The sequence below is a fragment of the Equus quagga genome, chromosome 19 (genome assembly GCF_021613505.1).
Source record: "Equus quagga isolate Etosha38 chromosome 19, UCLA_HA_Equagga_1.0, whole genome shotgun sequence".
In the NCBI taxonomy this organism is placed as follows: domain Eukaryota; kingdom Metazoa; phylum Chordata; class Mammalia; order Perissodactyla; family Equidae; genus Equus; species Equus quagga.
The window spans coordinates 5667644-5681820 of record NC_060285.1 but is presented as its reverse complement, the minus strand read 5'-3'; the positions used below and the strand labels follow the sequence as shown (position 1 = coordinate 5681820).

The window sequence follows — 14177 nt, the reverse complement described above, 5'->3', positions numbered from 1 at the left end:
GAGGTCACACAGCTACTAAGTGCTGCAGTGGGGGTGTAAGCTCATTTCAGCCAGGCGATAAAGCCCGCACTCTCTCCCCCACATCCTGCTGAGCAGGGACCCATAAACCGATCGATGGCTGAGCTGGCATCTTCGCAGCTGACCCCTGCAGCCCGTCAGCTCTGACCACCCTGTTCCTTATTCTGGATGGCAAGTCCTGGGAAAGCACGGGTTTTCAGAGTGCGGAGGGTTCCCACTGACACAGCTGGATGACATCCACGCTCTTCTCAGGAGCAAAGCAGCGTTCACAAGGAGCCACAAGGAGCCCTAATTGTCTGCTAGTGTTTCATCATTCACGATGCACTTTCTCTGCAGACCCGGTGCCCGCTAACTGGCGGGCCGGCCTAGGAGCTGGAGGAGCTGCCGGTCCCTGCGAGTGACCGATCTCGGGGGTCACACGGCTTGGGAGTTGCGTTCAGAGGGCAGCTGGGCTCTGAGACTCAAAGCTCAGGTGCGGGCAGCGGGCTGAGGGCTGAGGGCTGAAGGTTGCGGCTCTCCGGCAGGGGGGCAGGAGAGGGCCTTCTGACCCCTGCGCCTAGCCAGGAATCGCAGAGAGTTCACCCGTGGCCAGTGGGTCTGAACTAGAGAGGGGTATGGACATCAACCCGACGGTGACATTTGGGGTCACGGCAGGCTGGGGTGCCTCTGCGCAGCAGAATCTCTGGTTTTTAACAACAATATAATGTGACCCAAAGAACCTCGAGGCGCCAGGTGGCCCGGTCTCTGCAGAGCATCACGTTCTTTCCCAGATTCCTTTCTCCCTCTACCCCTGTGGCTCTCAGTCCCTCCTTTCAGCCCAGCTGCGGGCTCTCTGGTCCTTTGTTTACTGTCCCAGCCTGTCTGGTTGCTTCATGGTTTTCTCTCCATTCTGCCCGCGATCAAAATTCTCTACAACAAAGGAAGCTCGGGAACTGACCCAGCGAACAGGTCCTTCCCGTTTTTCTCTCTCTCAGTTTATTTCCCCAGTTCTGTGTCTCAGAAATCCAGAAAAAGCTGGGCCCTCCCCTCTCCCTGGGTAGGAGAGATGGAGCGGGTGAGCGGAGGAAGACACCGTACTCTTTGGCTGGAGGAAATGCCGGCAGGTTCCTCACGTCGCTGCAGCTTTGCTGGTCCTGTAATGACGGTCACTGTTTGAGAAGGGCTCCTCCTTGTCAGGTTCAATAAGCCACTGTCCCTGCCCTCAGGGAGTCCCTCTCGTGGTGGAGAAAGACGCACGTCCCCCGAGGGGCCACTGCCACTAGTGCCTTCCTGGAAGTCTGCACAGGTCCGAAGGGAAAGACGGAGGAGGTCACAATGGCTTCCTGGAGGAGGCGATGTTTGAATCAGGAATAGATTTTTCCAAGAAGACAGGCGCCCTCGGAACAAAGAGAACGGCAAGAACGGAGGCAGGGGAGCAGCCTGGCGCAGGGCACGAGTTGAGGCTGGCGGTGGCCGAGGGATGTGAACGTGGCCTTCAGCCGCAGACAGGGGCGGGAGGCCGGCGGCGGCGGAGGGAAGAGCGCTCCTGGGGGAGGGGCAGCACGCGCAGAGCTTGCAGCGGGAAAGAGCCTGGGGTGCACGGGGCACCTGGGGAACTGTGCCCACACGGCCTGCCGCTCCAGCCGACGTCCTCCTGGTGATGAGCAGGGCTGGCTGCCTCCGTGCCAGGTGTGGTGTGACCATCCCGTCCTACAGCTAAGGACACAGTGGCTTGGCCATGGCCGCTGTGGTCAGAGGGGTCTGACAGGGGCCCCTGAGCCTCTGAGCCTCCTCCAAACCCCCAGGCACCTCAGGAGTCCCGGGCTCTGAGACTTCCATCCATCCCAGATGGTGCACGGCTCACCCAGCTCGGGGCCACACCGCGAACTCGGCAGACACGTGCGGGCTGACCCCACCCATGCATGGGGTCCCACTCGGCCACTGCCACCAGCTGTGTGTCCAGCAAGGCCCTTCCTCCCTCTGGCCTCGTGTGCAGGGTGGGGATGCCCAAAAGGAACACTCTGGGAGGAGGCGCCCGGCCAGGGCCTGACCAGCGGGTGGCCGCACCTGGCGAAGGGACCCCTGTGTCAGGATCCTTGTCCCTCACTCGGCTTCTGAGGCTTCTCTATGCAGGGGTTCGAGCCTCAGCTTTGCTACAATTGCAGGTGGCTTTGGGCGTGTCCGCCCGCCTTGGAGCCCAGTGTCCCCCCTGGAGAGCGACCGTATCAGCACCCCAGGGCAGGGCCGCGGAATAAAGGACTCCAGAGATGCGCTCAGCAGAGTGAAGAAGGAACGGTACAACCTGCTCCCCAGCATCACCACCCCCGGAGGGACCGGAGCCCAAAGGAGCCCAACGTGGGGATGGAGGGAGGGGCCAACGCTTCCCGGACCACCGAGGCCTGGGGGACCCCGCCGCACAGGCTCCAGGCCTGAAGTGCCTCCTGCTGCCAGGCCGACAGGGTCAGTGTGAATGACGACGAGGACCGGCCTCTGGCCGCAGGAGAAAAGAATCAATTAACTTGGTTTGGTGGCCTTTGCTGTCCCTTTCTGAAAGAGAGAAAGGGCAAGTACCCACTCATCCGCTTTTTGAATTAAGAATGGAAAGCATTTAATATATTGAAATTGCTAAAGAGGACACTCCAGCTTTATTTCAGGGCCACTCGAGGCTGAGAGAAGAGACAGAGGGTCTAGAGAGAAAAAGAGACCAATGGACGTGGGAAGAGAGATGGGGACTGACCCACACGGGGGAGGCGGCTGAGGGGGGCAGTCCCAGAGGGGCCCCCGGGGACTCCGAGGAGCCTCATGGGAGACCCCGGAGAGTCCCCACGGTCGTGGGTGACGTCACCACTGGGCTGGCAGTTCCTAGACTCCATCTCTGTTCCACCAGGTGGTACCCAGCGGTCTCCCGCCAGGGCAGGCTCAGGGACGGCTCCCGGAAGGAAGGCCGGCCGGGGAAGGCAGACCCGGGTCCCCGGCTCACCCCAACGGGGCAGCCAGGATTCAGGACTGGCGGGAGGGCTGGCTGCCCCCAGGTCCAGGTGGGTTTCTAGAGGAGATAGGCGATGCGGGGGAGGGGGTCGCACCGTGTTCCCGTGGTGAGCAGGAGAGCTCCGGAGGTGGGGGTTTCCACTGTGGGGGAGTCAGTGGGAGGCCAGGCTGGCACCCACCTTGTTCCCGTCCCATCTCCTCCAATCAGAGTAGCCCTAGAAAAGATTTCATCTGAAAACCTGCCAAAAGGACGCTCAAGGCTGCAAGGCGATGGTCCCCCTCCAGCTTGCCGTCGATGCCCCCCGAGGTCACCCAGGGCGGGCTGAGGTCCTCCAGGAGAGGGACCTGGGACAAGAACAGGCCACGTCTCCTGGAGAGCACCCCAGTGCCTGGCACCGCAGAGAGCTTCGCACACATTAATGCATTCCGTGCACCTAGGGCTCAGTGAGACCCCATTTGCAGGCTGGGAAACTGAGGCACATGGTGGTAAAGCAACTTGCCAAGGTCTCGTGGCCGAAGGTGGCAGGGCTGGGGTTTGGGCCCAGGCTGTCAGCTCCAGAGCCCCGAGGACACGGCCCGGTGCACGTGGTTGGCCCTCAGAAGTGGGACAAGGACGGTGAGTGACAGAAAGGAAATGGGTTCTCACTTGGGATGGGCGGGTGACAGCTCGTTAACATTTTTTCCTAAACTGGCTTTCATACGACTCCTCACATGTGCAATCACTCACTTTTAAAACATGGACTCGCTTCTCTCCTCCTAGAGCTGCAGGTGACGTCGGGGTGGCCCGGGCCTCCGTGGAAGGACAGTGGGCGAGGGCGGGGCCCTGCCATCCCCAGGGCACACGAGGGTCTCTGGCACCAGCAGCCCTGGGGGCTGGGGTGTGCTGGGGCCTCCCAGGACCTCCCTCCTGCAGGGACGGTGGGTGGTCTCTGCCCTCACCCCCCTTCTCCTTCCCCTCCCTCTGCCCCTCTGGGTCCTGCACTGCTGCCTCCTCCCCCGGCCCCCCCACCACCGTGCACAGAGTGGGCGCCCCTGCCTGCACTTCCACACCCACTTTCTCCCTCGATTCTCCCTGCTCTCCTGGGGGAGCCGCCGAGCAGGGGTCACCTGCTCATTTCACAGATGCACAGGTGGAGGCTGAGAGAGGCCGAGGGCACAGCTGCCACACTGGAGCCGTCCCTACATCCAGGCCTCTCTGGTTCTCGTCCGCCTGCCTGGAAGGGGCGTGAGTGGGGAGAGGACAGACACCTTGAACAAACGCCACTTACACAGGACGCCTTCCCGAAATGTCCTCTCTGCGGGATCATTGAACCTGGGAAGGTCCTCCCCCCCCCCCTGCAGGGGTTCGAGCTGCTGGTGTTTAAATGCCCTCGGAGCTCAAGGGCATTTGGGCTGTGCATTCGTTATTTTGCAAATTAAGGTGAACTGGAGAAATCGTGAGTGACTTTAAGACTCCGAGCAGCCTCCTCTCCTCGCTGCCAGCTGAGCGGCTCTCCAGAGCCTCCGTGTCAGGCTCAGCCACCAGGAAAGATCAAAGAGCAGGACAATGATGATTCAAGTAATGGGATCAGAGGTTCTGGCTTACTACTTAATTTAGAGCCGGAGCCAGAGGAGTTGGCGGGAGTTCTCGGGGCCGGTTCCTAAAGGGCCGTGGGGCTGCACTGTCCGCAGAGTTGGGGCCCAGAGAGGGCAGGCCGTCTGCTCAGCAGGTGGCAGCAGGGCCAGCTGGACCAACTGTGGCTCCCGCTCTCCTGCCTCAGGGCCTTTGCACGGGCAGCACCCCCTCCCGGGGTACCGTCTGCCCTCTCTCCTCTGCCTGCGGAAATCCCTCTATGGGGCCACCTCCCCTGTGAGACTTCCCTGTCCTGTCCATGACACGTAAGTGCTCCTTGGTCTCTGCTCCATTCCTCTCCCTGGACCCCCTAAGCTGGGAACAATGCCATTCGCTGCGTGCTGACTCCCCCTCTTGACCCTGAACTTGACCTTGTCTCAGGGATATTTACATCCTCAGGGCCATGTGGTCCAGCGAGAATCGGGCAGGGGCCTGTCCTCAGGGGGCACCCAGGCTGGAGGGGGCAGTGTGTGCATAAATCAGAGAGGGTGTGGGCTGTGTGTGTGGACAGGGAAGACAGGGCCCCTTCCCTCCATCTCCACCCCTCCCTCTACCCTGTGACCCTGCAGTGCCCCCAGGAGAGCAGGTGGAGTCTGCCCCTCCACCCCGGTGACCTACCTGGATGAGAGATGACACTGAGTAATGCGAGCAGATGCCTTTAATGGGCTAAGGCGTCTGGCTTGGTCTCTCACTCCTCTGCCACAATCTGGAGGGGCCCAGCCCCAGAATGAGAACACAGAGCCAGCCCAAAGTGGATTACAGCCTGGAACCAAGTGCCACTGAGCCCAGCTCAGCCCAGCCTGACCCAACCCAGCTCAGCCAGACACCAGACCCAGCAGCAAGAAAAATACATTGGGTTGCTGTCAGCCGCCAAGATTTGGGGAATGCTTGTTACAGAGCGTCACTGCAGCAAGAGCTGACCAATACAGCGGAGATGTGCACAGCTCAGGAGCAGGGAAAACACGAACACAGGCTCAGCCCTCTCCCCGAGGGCGGACAGAACCCGGAGGAAATGGCAGGATGCTAAAGCGAGCACGAGCGGGTCACCCGCAGAACAGACCTCGCCCTTAGCATCTGGAACCGGGGCAAGAGCAACAGCTGGACGTGGGCACAACCAGGGAGGCGCAGCCCCTGCGGGTCTGGAGCAGAGCTTCCGTGCCAAAGGCAGGAGGCCTGTCCGTGCAGCCGGCGGGCACCATCTCTGCTTCCGACATGCAGCCTCTTCTGCCCGCAGTAAAGTGCGTGGAGAGCTGCCCCGCTTTGCTGAGCTGTGCCTTCTTACGGAGTTTTATTCTTTGCAGTAGAACTGGGTGGTTCCATGTGTGAGATAACGTCCGTCTAGCCCCGGCCCCAGCCTGGCCTTTGGTCACAATGGGTGGGGTGGCTGTCGCGAGTGTGGGTGCGTGGCCTGGTTTTCAGCCTCCGCTGCTGGGTTCCCTGTGGCCGTGTCAGTGGGTCTGAACCGGCCACCACCTCTGGCACTCCCAGCCTCCCCGGGTGGCCACTGAGGCTGTGCCAGGTCAGAGGTGACTCTTGGGGACAGGCCTACTTCACAGGCATTGTGGGGGAGGCTGGGCATCCACACACACACATGAGACAGGAACCAAATTGCCCCGAAACAAGGAACTAAGACAAGTTCCCAAGATGAAGGCCAGCGCCTTAAAGGCTGGTGGTCACACTGACTCAGCGATTTCCGGCCGGTCCCCCTGTGTGTGTACGTGAATCCAACAAGCAGGCCTACTGTGTGCCAGGTTCTGTGCTGCGAGGTCTCGGCCCTCGAGGCACGGGGTTTAGTGCAGAAGAAATGATCCCGATGCAGACACGTTCCCCTCCCCGCCCGCTGCCCCCAGCTCTGTGTCATGAGTCCTGCCCAAGGTCTCTGCAAATCCTCGGCAGCCAGGAGGACGGCAGCATAAGCGCCTTTGGGTGGTGAGAAGACTGAGGTTTCGAGGGGCCGTGTGGTTGCCAGGATTTGCATGCTGGGGAGCGGTGGCCCAGGGGCAAGTGCCAGGTGGAATTTCAACCCGGACGGTGACAGTTACTCAATTGCTGGCCCTAGTGACACAGGCCACGTGTGAGGATCGGAAGTGGCACCAAAGCTGGGGGACGTGGGGTGGGTTTACTGGGCCAGGGTCTGGGGTGCATGGAGAAGGTTAAAGGGTACCAGCTCATGGGGTGACTCTGAGGGACCATGGGGCAAAGCACATGGCGGGGAGGTGGCACCGATGCCTGGCACGGAGGGTCCTGGGTGGTATTTACAGGAAGGATGTGCTCAGTCCAAGACCCAGAGGCGGCCACCCAGCGTTTCTCCACGGACCACCACGGAGGGCCTTCCCCCACAGGCATGCCCTCCTTCCGGCAGTCACGTACCGGGACCCGACCCCCGACAGCCCTGCGGCTGCAGGACTCGGCAAGCAGAGGCAGCTCACTGTCAGGCCCCGAGAAATTGTCTCCATTAGTCCCACTCCCCAGGGAACTCCCTGCCTCGTGCCTGGGAAAGGCTGGGGCAGACCTCGCGGGGGTCCGGCCAGTGCCAAGACCCGCCCAGCACCTGCCCTCCTCTGATAAATGGGGATGAAGGCAGCCAGCAGGCCCCCCTCCGCGGAGCCCCTCTCCCCACCTGCCCCCTCCCGGGCACCGGAGGAGATGGAATTAGCCCTAATCGCATCTCCTTTGGGTGAACATCGTGCCCAGGGAGCAGGCACAGAAATCCATTTAGGCAGAAAGTCAGATTTGACAGCCCCCCGAGCACTAGGGGACAAAGGTGCAGAGCTGCCAGGATGGGTCCCCTCGCTTCGATTCAGTTCCACTGGGCCCAGCTCAATGCCCAAGGCAGCCCCCACCGAAACGGGCTTCTTCCTGTGAACCTTGAGGTGTGATAGAGAACTGGGGATCCGGAGAGCCACCCAGGAACTGGGTCTCCCTGAGCTTCCTCCCCACCTTCCTGGAGGGTCTTCCTAGGCGGCCGCCCGCCTCCCTTGAGGGCAGGACCTGGTCCCCCCATCCTCCCCCACCCACCCCAGAGCCGGATGAGGAGGCATTCCTTCCCCTAAGGCACCAGGCTCCTGGCAACCCTGCTCGACGTCTCCGAACTTTTCAGCCTGCTTCCTGCAAACCCGCTACCTGCAGCTGGCTTCTAATTAAGCCAACGTGGCTCGGACGTTTAGGCAGCCACCGAGAGTGCTCTGAGCCGCAAAGGACAGGCTGTTCCCCCCAGGCTGGGCCACGGAGCGGGGCAGGGAGGTGGCATCATGGCTCCTGCCCCGGAGTTGAGGACGGACGTGCGAGCCCTCCCAGAGCCCTTCCCACCCCAAGCCCACGGCCTCACCTCCTCCAGGAGGGCAGACCCTTTGGGCGAGAGGAGCGTCCCCTTACCTGTTCTGAGACTTGTCACTGTCCAGCATGCGGAGGGCACCTCCTGGCGTCCCCACTGCCCCTCACCGGCTGGTCCCTGGGAGCAGTCTGGCCACGCTCTGCGGAGCACGTCCCAGGTTGGGGCATACGTGTATTCACGTGTGCGGCAGGGCGGCGGGGGCGGGGGGGGCTCCTCCGGGAGTCGGGGGTCAAATATTCCTGGCTGCCAGCTGCCACCAGCCTGTCCCAGTGGCCAGCTGCCAGAGACGGGGGCACTCTGGCCGGGCCAGGCCCGCCGTCATCTGCCCGGAGTGGCGGGCGGCTGCTCCTGCTCGCCAGGCTCGCACAGCTGCTCCCAGGCTGAGGCGAGCAGTTTATTTTTAGAGCCGGGCCCTTCCCCAGGTGCCAGGATCCCAGCTGAGATCTCCAGGCTCCGACTAGCCCGTGCCTGGGCTGAGTTGTTGCTTCCTGGGAACGTTCTGGAAGAGAGAGACGGAGGCACTTAATGGACGTGGTCCTCGGTGTTCTCATCTGAGAGGCGCCATCCTGGATGGGTTGCGGGGGGGGAGCTCCGAGACCCTCTGGTGGGACGGCCCCTGACTCAGCAGCCAGGCTGGGATTCAGCTTGAGCAGGGCAGCTTTCCCCTCATCCCCAGGCTGCCTCAGTTTCCCCATCTGGAAGATGAGAGAGGGCAGCGAGCACTCCTGTCCAGAGCAGGGCTGGGATCAGAGAATGGGCTGAAACGGGACACAGCCATGGCTGTTGATTGGGGGCTCCTCCCAACTGGACGGGGGTCACGGGGGCCGGGGCCCGCTGTCTTGTTCACCATCACCATCCCTGGTGTGTCAGTTCCATAGCAGGTGCTCAGGAAATACTTCATAAGTCAGGGGACAAACGCCCACCCCCTGATGTCATTATTGGTCCCCTAATAACCCGCAGGGTCTCTGAGAGTCCCCCCATTGGAGGGACGTGGAGCCCAGGGCCTAGGAAGGAGGGGAGGCTGCCCAGCACCCCCTGCCGGAAGGTGGCTGCACCGGGGGTGGGGGTGGGGGGTGGCTCATGTCCCCCTCACCCCCATCCCGCCTCCTGGTCCAACAGCTGTGCCCTGGAATGTTCCCTTTTTTGGGTCTCTGCGTTGCACCCGCCCCCCACTGCTGTTCCCGCCCCCCGCCCACTGCTCCCTGCCATTTGTTGTCCCCCATGCGCCGGGCATGTCATCGCCTTTGCAGTCCAGACGGCCACTCGTGGGCTTTTGGGGCTTGGCTGTGGGACCCCCCTCCAAAGCCCTCTGGTGTCTGAGGGGAGGGCTGACCCCGGTCCTGGCCGTTTCCACTTGGGGGCCCCAGCACACCTGTGACCTGCCTGGGCCTTGCTGTCCCTCTAGGAGGCCAGTACAGGCCATGCTGCGATGACCAGGGGAAGGCCCAGGCACACAGGGGCCATCAGTGTCTGCTTGTCCGTCAGCTCGTAGGGGAGAAGCTGGCTCCCCTCCCTGCGTGCTCTTGCTGAACGAGCTTCAGCCCTCACAGCCGCTCAGCCTCAGTGGGCCGCAGCCTCTGTGCAGGGAGCGGGGCCTAACTGTCCTGCACGGAGCAGGCGCAGCCCCTTGTGGACACTCGGCCCCCGGTGTCCTGCCTCCCCCACCGCCTCCTTTGAGGAGCTCTCCCCTGTGCCTGGGACGCCCACCCTTCCTCCGGCCGCCTCCCAGGCCCAAGGCCACCTCCTCCGTACACCGGGGACTGGCTGGCTGGCCTCCCAGGGCCCCAGGAGTGCTGGGGATGGGAATTCCTGCCCCCGAGCTCCCCCCTGGGGAACAGCAGGCAGGTGGCCTGGATGCTGTGATGTGGCTGCAGCCGTCAGCATCAGCGTTTCTCCTCCTCCAGGCCCTGGGGCTGCTCGGAGGCAGGGGAGGGGCCCGGCTCTCACTCCTTAACCAGGACCGTCCACCCCCAGGGCAGCTGACCAGGCCAGCAGTCTCTGCCACGACCCGGGAGGCAGAACGGCCAGTGAGGTGGGGAAGACGGCGTCTGGAACAGCCGCTGCCCCCGCCACGCCCCTTCCGAGGGGGTCTCCCTAGTTACCCCCCGGAGCCTCCAGTTCTGCAGGGCGCCCGTCTGCAGAATCTGCTTCGTGTCCCTGCTGGGCGCACACCTGTCTCTTCCATCGAGGGGAAACTCGCCCAGGCACGGACCGTCGCTTATGCTCCGAGGGCTCCAGGGTCCTCGGTCCCTGTTCGTTGGCCAAATGAACGGTTCTCCACAGGAAGGGTTCAGCGGATCGGGGCCATCTGTGCGATGTCACACTAGGCAGCCATTAAACTCTTTTTGGAATAATCGTTCCCATTGTGGGTGAATGTTCACAGCCCGAGCCGAGTGAGTCAGGGAGATTACGAACTGTAACTATGGAAAGATTTCAATTTTGTTGTGGATTTGCATTGACAGTTCCAGTCCAGGGGGAGTCACTCCCCTCACCCCGAGCCCAGAGGAGCGTGTGCACTGCCGTCCCCTCCTCCCTGTGGGCGGGCATGCGGCCGACACCAGGTGGTGGTGACAGTAAACCTCTGGCGAAGGGATGCATTTCATTCATTCATCCTCGCATTCAGCAAACCCTGTGGCGCACCTACTGTGTGCCGGCTCTCCTCAGGGAGCCGGGGGCCCAGCGAGAGTCCGGTGGGTGAGACCGCCACTCTTCAGGAGCTTGCCGCACATAGTGCTTAAGCCACGTGATTTCAGACACCCAGAAGCAGGGACGTGAGAGCAGAGCCCGAGGGGTGAGGTGGAAAGGACGAGAGGGCAGATTGGGGGTAAAGGGACTCCCCAGGGAGGACCTGTCCCCGTTTACAGATGAGGGGTTCCTTCAGGGCTCCTCTGGGGTCTGCAGCCCGGCCCCTCCCAGCCTGATCTGCTTCGCCCACTCCACGTGCGGGCAGAACCCCCACCCCTCTCTGTGCCCCGGGACCCTGTCCCCGCTCACAGGACACAGGCTGCATCCGGGGTCTGTGCTCTGGACTGAGCGGCCGAGGAGCCTGGGAGACGGTCACCCTCCAAGGACAGAGACCAGAGCACCCCACCCCTGCACATGGGTCCCGTCTGCCCTGTGTTTGGGCACCTGGGGGCCACTGTGTGCTGCCCCGGGGTACCCCACCCCAACCAGGACACAGCCCACCTGTCTGTGATTTGACAGCTGCAGCCCTCTGACCCAGGTCTAATTCAGGGTTTCCACTACAGGATCCCGCTTCTCCCAAGGGCTGTGAAATCCACTCCCCCGGGGTGGAGGCCCCAAGCAGAGAAGAGAGACAGAGTGGCAGTTGGCCTCCCAGCTGCTGGTCTAATTCTGGCTCCGTCTTGTTGCCCTGTCACTCACTGGGAGGGGGGGGGGGGGGGGGGGGGGGCAAGATAGATGGAAACACAGCAAGAAAGGAGAGACACTCACAGATGGAGAGGGACGTCCAGACAGAGAGAGATGGTGGCAGGGGAAGGAGGTTGGGAGACAGATAGAGAGGGGGGCACAAGAGAGAGGCTGCAACAGAGAGGCGAGGAAGAGGTGACAGAGAAACCCTGAGAGGCACAGCCAGCTGGTGATCCTAGAAAAGAGGAGAGAGAGGAAGGGAGATAGGCCACCCCCTCCTCCAGGGAGCCCTCCCGGCTCCGAGCTCCCATCCATCTGCCCCTTTCTGCCTTCTCCCTCATGAGGAGCCCAGCCTGATCCCCTCTGGTCCCTGGCGCCTGCCTGGCCCCTCTGTGGGATGGCGAGTTCTGTGAGGAGGAACTGGGAGAGGGAGGGTGGACGTTGACCTCGCCTACCCACAGGTGGGCAAGATTATCTCGAGGGTGCTTGGGGACACTGGGGCCTGGGGACCGAGGGGTCTGAGGAGGAGGCCCCCTGACCTGCCCCGTGGAGTGGACGGAACAGTGGGCTGCAGACTCCGCCTCCTGGAGGCGATGGTAAACGAAGGCTGCGGTGCGTCGGCCCCTCTGGCCGTGGGTCAGAGGGCGTCCCGCCTCCGGTGGGTCTGGGGATGAGCGCCCCGCCCTGCCTGCCATTTCACAGTGGAGAAAACCAAGGCCATGAGGGTCAGAGGTGGATGCCCCGTCTCCACCTGCCCCAGTGTCTCAGCCTCTCTCTGTCCCTTTGTGCCACTCCAGTCCCTTCAGCAGCCTCCCTGTGGGTGGTGAATGCTCGCACACCTCCTGTAATGGGGAGCTCACTGTCTACCGAGGCAGCCCTTCCTCAGACACAGTGCACGCTCTCCAGCCGTCCCATCCACCCCTTCCCATCTCAGTGGTTCAGTGGCTTTGAGCACAGTCCTGGGGGCTCTGGTCCAGCTCCGTGCCTCATGGCCATGCGTGGGCTCTTGAAACTTCACGGGGGACCCGCCCTTGTGCCTTTAAACCCCTTCTGAGCGAGAATGGCCAGGGCTTCCCATCTGCCAGGTGTGGTGTTTGCTTTTACCCCCGAGCACACCGGCATCCATCACCGTCATAAGCAGCTCATCTGTTTACTTGTGGGTCACCCCCATTCTGGAAGGTTTGGCCAAGCGAGCAGGGCCCCGGTCTGTCTGGCTCACTGCTCTGTGCTCAGCGATGACCACGACGCTTGGCACATAGCGAGTAATAGAGATTTATTGCCAACCTGATGGCATGGAGGGAGAGGGAAGACACACAGCCCTGGTGGCTTAGAAGAGGATCCGTCCTCCTCACCCTGGAGGCTCCTGCCGCCCTGGACCCCCGCACAGGTGGCCCCCCTGCAGCTCATGCCTGCCCTGTCCTGAACCCACCCCAGCTCAGTCAGGGTCGTCCAGCCCTGATGGGGCTGCAGGGGACGGGGAGCAGCACAGCCCCTGCAGGAGCCCAGCGGCCAGAATGGGGCAAGGTCCAAGCAACCTTGCACCATTTCTTGAAAAGACTGTCCTTTCTCTGCCTGGTCATTTTTCTTCATTCAAAAAAATCTCAGGCCGGCCTGGTGGTGCAGCGGTTAAGTGTGCACATTCCACGCTTCTCAGCGGCCCAGGGTTCCCCGGTTCCGATCCCAAGTGCGGACATGGCACCGCTTGGCACGCCATGCTGTGGCAGGAGTCCCACATATAAAGTAGTGGAAGATGGGCATGGATGTTAGCTCAGGGCCAGTCTTCCTCAGCAAAAAGAGGAGGATTGGCAGCAGATGTTAGCTCAGGGCTAATCTTCCTCAAAATCAATCAATCAATCAATCTCTTCTCTTAGGTTTGGATAATTTTTATTGGTCTATTTTTAAGGTCCCTGTCTTTCACCCCCATCACCTCTAACACACTGTGACACCTTTCCAGGGAATTTTTATTGCAGTTGTTGGACTTTTGAGTTCTAGAGTTTGCACTTGTTTTTTTTAACAGTTTTCATTCTTCTGGTGGGATTTCCTGTTTGTTCACTCACTAACACCATATCCTTTCCCTTCTTACATGTTTTTCCTTTAATTCTTTGTACGTATTTATCACGGCTCCTTTAAAGCCTTGTCTTCTGAACCCGGCATCCGGGCCATCTCAAGTTTTGTTTCTAGGGACCGCTTTTCCCTTGACTGTCAATTGCACACTCCTGTTTCTTTGTGTGTTGGGATTTTCTGACTGCATGCTGGCACCGTGGATAACCTATTGAAGGATTCTGGATTTCGCTATCTTCCTCTGAAGGGTGCTTCTGGTTTTACGGGCAGTTAAGTCACTAGAGGATCCCTTTGAACTATACGGACTTGGTTCCTGCTCCGTCCGCGTGGGTGTGGAGACACCGTGGCATCTCTCAGTTGGCAGGAATTCCCTCTGAGCTCTGCTTTCCTTGTGGATCTTTCAAGGGCTCGGTTTAGGCTTCGTCAGGAGGGGTCTAGTGTGGCGCTTCCACTCAGACCTGCTCCCTACTGCTAAGACCTGCCCTCTCTGGGCTCTCAGCGGGAGGCCAGCCCTAAGAAAGTCTGCATTCTAGCAAGACCGGAATTTCAGGGTTCCCTGGCCCCACTCTTCCCCCGGCTCAGCTCAAAATTTTCGTGTTTCTATTTTGCCTTCAGTCCCACAGAGCCCACTCTCTGAGAGCCTTGGCTGGTCTTGCTCTGAGCACGTACAGCTCATCCCTCAGCCACGGACTCCCCGGGAGACCCCCAAGTTGACTCCCAGGGCCCCTCTCTGCACAGCTCCCCTCTGGCTTCTTATCTGCTGGTGCAGCCACTTCAGCTGCCCTGACCTCTGACTGCTGTCCTCTCAGCTCTCCA

General features: G+C 61.3%; 1 protein-coding gene across 2 annotated transcripts in view; it reads right to left on the bottom strand.

Moving 5' to 3' along the window:
• The window catches only part of SHISAL1 (shisa like 1), a 137168-nt gene extending 129126 nt beyond the window's left edge, over positions 1–8042 (bottom strand). The window contains exon 1 of one of the 2 annotated variants that reach the window (XM_046646589.1): positions 7973–8042. The gene's annotated coding sequence lies outside the window, so the exon portion shown is untranslated. The remainder of the gene's footprint in view (positions 1–7972) is intronic. The other variant, XM_046646591.1, reaches the window with a different exon arrangement.
• Positions 8043–14177: the final 6135 nt, after the last annotated feature.